This window comes from Eriocheir sinensis, unplaced genomic scaffold, assembly GCF_024679095.1.
Source record: "Eriocheir sinensis breed Jianghai 21 unplaced genomic scaffold, ASM2467909v1 Scaffold627, whole genome shotgun sequence".
Lineage (NCBI taxonomy): Eukaryota > Metazoa > Arthropoda > Malacostraca > Decapoda > Varunidae > Eriocheir > Eriocheir sinensis.
In genome coordinates, this window is record NW_026111973.1 from 15,001 (window position 1) to 20,000 (window position 5,000).

Sequence of the window (5,000 nt, forward strand, 5' to 3'; positions counted from 1 at the left end):
AAGTAATGTGAAGAGGAAGAAGGAAAGAATTAACGTAAAGAGGAAGAAGGAAAGAATTAACGTAAAGAGGAAAGAAGTAATGTGAAGAGGAAGAGGAAAGAATTAACGTAAAGAGGAAAGAAGTAATGAGAAGAAGGAGGAAAGAATTAACGTAAAGAGGAAAGAAGTAATGTGAAGAGGAAGAAGGAAAGAATTAACGTAAAGAGGAAAGAAGTAATGTGAAGAGGAAGGAGGAAAGAATTAACGTAAAGAGGAAAGAAGTAATGTGAAGAGGAAGGAGGAAATAATTAACGTAAAGAGGAAAGAAGTAATGAGAAGAGGAAGGAGGAAAAAAGTTATGTTGGTAAGGATGATGAGGTAGCGTAAAGGGGAGGAGGGGAGCAGGGGGACGGGGGGCTAAGGAGGAGACGTAAAAGAGGGGTAGGCTATCATTGCAGGGGGAGGAGGTAAGGGAAAGGAGGTCATAGGGAGAGTTGGGGATTGGAAGGAAGAGACGATAAAAAATAAACGTGTAATTGGGGAAAAAGGGAGTAAATGAGTATACGAGAGAGAGAGAGAGAGAGAGAGAGAGAGAGAGAGAGAGAGAGAGAGACTATAAGAAACATAAAGAGAGCTTGTAAGTTACTCTAATCGGATGGAGGAGAAGAGAAAGAAAGAGTTGAAGGATATGAGAGGAAGAAGAGGTGCGAGACAGACAGACTGTTTGGGTCCTAGGCTATATGAAGGAGTCTAGCACGCCGGAAATATGGAGTCCGCTAGTTTTATGGGCCTCTCAGTTAGCGATATTTAGTGAGAGGAGTATCTAGACACCTCTCCACCCGATACTGACCTCTCTTCGTTCTTTTATCTATCGTAGGAGCAGCATTGGACCTAGGCTATATGAAGGAGTCTAGTACGCCGGAAATATGCAGTCCGCTAGTATTATAGGCCTCTCAGTTTGCGATTTTTAGAGAGGAGAGTATCAGGACACCTCTCCACCCGATACTGACCTCTCTTTGTTTTCTTAGGCTATATGAAGGAGTCTAGCACGCCGGAAATATGCAGTCCGCTAGTTTTATAGGCCTCTCAGTTTGCGATTTTTAAAGAGGAGAGTATCAGGACACCTCTCCACCCGATACTGACCTCTCTTCGTTTTCTTAGGCTATATGAAGGAGTCTAGCACGCCGGAAATATGGAGTCCGCTAGTTATATGGACCTCTCAGTTTGCGATTTTTATTATGGAGAGTATCAGGACACCTCCACCCGTGCAACCTCTCTTCAGTTCTTAGGCCTTTATATAAAGAGTCTAGCACGCCGAAGCCATGGAGTCCATTAGTTATATGGACATCTCGGTTGCGATTTTTAGAAGGAAGGTACGATACTGACTCTTCGTTTTCCTAGGCTATATAAAGGAGTCTAGCACGCCGGAAATATGGAGTCCGCTAGTTATATGGACCTCTCAGTTTGCGATTTTTAGAGAGGAGAGTATCAGGACACCTCTCCACCCGATACTGACTCTTCGTTTTCCTAGGCTATATGAAGGAGTCTAGCACGCCGGAAATATGGAGTCCGCTAGTTTTATGGGCCTCTCAGTTTGCGATTTTTAAAGAGGAGAGTATCAGGACACCTCTCCACCCGATACTGACCTCTCTCCGTTCTTTTATCTATCGTAGGGCAGCATATAGTGGGCTTTTCTCGTTCGGGTTTCTGTATTTTGCCCTATAGCTGCCTGCCTTGGTTTAAAAAAAAACATATATGCAAACCTATATAAAATGACAGTTTCACGCAATACGGCAATACGTGAACTACCTCGTGTCTGTATCATTAGTATTCTCTTTTGATTCACTGTCGTCGAAAAAATATGAGTAGGTTTGGGTATTATTCAACCTTAAACATACACACACCAAAAAAATAAAGGCTGCAAAAACGTCTGTATCTGCTGTTTCTGCGCACTTCATTGGCACATGTATAAAAAGAACCTTCAGTTACGCACGCTCTCGCTCTCTTCGTAAACTTGAATAAAAAGGCAACGTTCTTAATCATTTATACCTTGCTTCAGTTTGATTATTTCTGTGGCAAGAGTTTGATTCGGTTATGGATGTGGGATACAGAGAGGCCCAGTGACTTACGGGTGTTTTCTCTCTCTCTCTCTCTGCGTCGCCCGCCACCACCACCACCACCGCAACGTTCTAATATGGCCGTCACTTTTAATTAAGGAGAAATACGCGTCTATAGGCAGGCGGTGATCGTTCAAGTGGCTGACGAGTAGATCGTTGACTTGGTTGGTCTTCAATAAGTACCTCTCGTCGATATTAAAGAGTATTTCCTTTTTTTGTCTCGTTTAAACTCTCTTGCGGATTTTAAAAAAAACAACGATGACGACGGTAGAAGCGACGGCGATGCTTTTTTGTTTCTCTCTTTCTTTGCCGCCCATAACGAAGGCGAGCAACGAGAAAGCCATGGATTTGTCGAGTGAGTTACGGAAAACAAACGGATACTCTCTCTCTCTCTCTCTCTCTCTCTCTCTCTCTCTCCCTGGGTGCAAGTGTCTCCCTACTGTGTTCTCTCTTTTCTCGTATACAAAACCCGGAGTAGAAAAGTTTAGTACGTGCATTGGTAACACTGTCTTCAATCTCCACTTACATTCATTCCCTTTTCACTATTCTTTTTTTATACATCCGTCCTAGCGTCTCTCTCTCTCTCTCTCTCTCTCTCTCTCTGTACATGATGGCAGTTTAAGAAAATAGAGAAGAAAATACGAACGCCTGAATACAAGTTAACGTTTGCTCTTACAGTAGTTTCATAGCGCAGCAGTTTCTTCCTCTTGACAGTTTCTTCAATTCCTCTTTCTCTCCCCTCCTTCTCCCCTTCTTTTTCTTCACACTGACGGCGGCGCTGGCGGTGGCGGCGGCGGCGGTAACGTCTGAAGCGGCGTTCAAACGATAAGTCTGGCTTTGGCTTCCTCTTCCTGCTGTTGCTGTTGCGGTCCCTCGCCCTTCCTCTTCCTCCTCCTCCCTCGTTGCTGGCGCTCCTCCTCCTCCTCTTCGTCTTCGTCCTCCTCCTTGAACACGTCGTCACTAGAGTAGCCAATCGTGGTGGTCGTGTGAGAGGAGCCGACGCCACCGAGCTCCAAGACCGAGTGCTGGAAGGAAAGACAGGAGCCCTAAGATGGTGTCTCCGTCCGTCCGTGTGTGTGTGTGTGTGTGTGTGTGTGTGACGTCTATTTTTGCGTGTGTTGATGGATACACAGTGACAATGTTTAAAGATTATTCATGGTTGTTGCTGTTTTTGTTATTTTTGCTGTTACTAATGTTGTTGTTAGTGTTGTACTGATGTCTTTTGTTGTTGCTGTTGTTACTGAGTGCCGATGATAATGGCTTTAGAGTTAGCGGTGTCGGTGGTGTGCCTTTGATGGTGTGATGGTGCTAGTGGTGCTAATCGAAGTGGTGTTGATGGTAGTGACATTCATACTCTCTCTAGCTACTTAGTCTTCCAGTTATGCTCAATCATGGCTTACTCAAATTTTGCCTAACTGTCATCAAAGTACAAGAAATAAATACATACAGACATCCCTCGTGTTACGCTGTTTATGGTTAAGTATTGTCGCGGGTGGCTTTCCAAAAGGCATGGAACTACAATCGAGGGTGAGACGGAAGGTTTAAATAATGTGTATGAAAGAACAGGAAGCCGAGAGTTTTTGGTCCATATTTTTAAACGCATCGCGCTCCCATTACGACTATTTCCCAAGGCCACAGAGAAGCTTGACCGGGTTTCCTTGGGTGCTTTTCCCGTTCAAGATACAGAGGTCGAGTAAAACAATTAACCAAAGTCTATATATACCAAGTCAAGTCACTCTGCCTTCAAAACTGCGACCAGCACGAGCAGGGGGCGGTTTGGGTCGGAGCAGTGGGATGACGTCACTTGAAGCCAGTTCACGGGTGACTAAAGTTGCGGCCGTGTGTGCACTTTGGATGTGCATTCTCGCCTTCTTTCACCGCGCGTTCAGGCAACCCACTGACGAAAAAATAAGCCTTTTTATGTTGCTACGCGTGACTGTAATTCCAATGCTTACAAACGGCGGTGTGGGGTGTGAGAGGGGGCATGTTGAAGTGATTGATTTAAATTAGTTTGCCTTTCTTCGCTTTGTCTAAATCCCTGTTTCTACATTCTCTAGTTTGGCTCCATTTGCAAGCAACGTCACGCATAAGCCACGCCTCTGCCGTGTCTCCTCCCACAAAGCTGCGTATGACTTGACTTGGTATAGATAGACTTTGCTATCAACATCACAAAACAGTCCATTGCAAAGCCACTGAGAAGACTGACCAAGTTTTCTTGCTTGCATTACCCGTTAAAAATGATGAAGTCGAGTAAAACTATCACCAGGATCCCAGAAACTTCTACGGAAGGCTTTTGAAAGTGAAATGAGGTGCCGATATGCTCAAATTACGGGATTTCAAGTCATTCATACCCGTAACACACGTCTTATCCAGCAGCAACATCTCAGGCAGGTGTATGTATCTTAGTGGCTCTATTTTTTTTCCTGATAACTACTAACAATGCACTGCCTTGCCTAGGACTTAGACGCTTCAAAAGGGAGTGTCGACACCTCTACAAATGACCCTGGCCTCTCTTTTTTGGGTATCTTCTACTAAATACTATTTGCAGGAGTAGCGCCGTGAGGGATTTTAATGTTTCCACTTTTTTTCGCCACTGAGCTGCCTTCTTTCCCTTAAAAAAAAATATGATGTCTCTAGTTCTTAGCGAGTATCATTAATGCGTAGGTTGTAAGCTTCTATAAGGCGGACAGGGCCTCGGCCAGGGTAGCAGTATTTTTTTGCCAGTTTTATGCCCTTGTGAATACCAGCAACGAAACACCTGCGAGGGATAACTGTACAGTGTGACCCTAAAATGGTTTATCTATTACTCTTGACGCAATGACAGATTACTTCCAGTGCCTAAAACGCAGACCGTAAATGTGTTATTTAAATAAAGTGGCAGCAGAGTTGTGTGAGCCGCAAAAT

At 44.3% G+C, this 5,000-nt stretch overlaps 1 protein-coding gene across 1 annotated transcript in view; it reads right to left on the reverse strand.

Moving 5' to 3' along the window:
* Positions 1–3,029: 3,029 nt before the first annotated feature.
* The window catches only part of LOC126993522 (KN motif and ankyrin repeat domain-containing protein 4-like), a 36,581-nt gene continuing 34,610 nt past the window's right edge, over positions 3,030–5,000 (reverse strand). The window contains exon 8 of the mRNA XM_050852660.1: positions 3,030–3,121. The gene's annotated coding sequence lies outside the window, so the exon portion shown is untranslated. The remainder of the gene's footprint in view (positions 3,122–5,000) is intronic.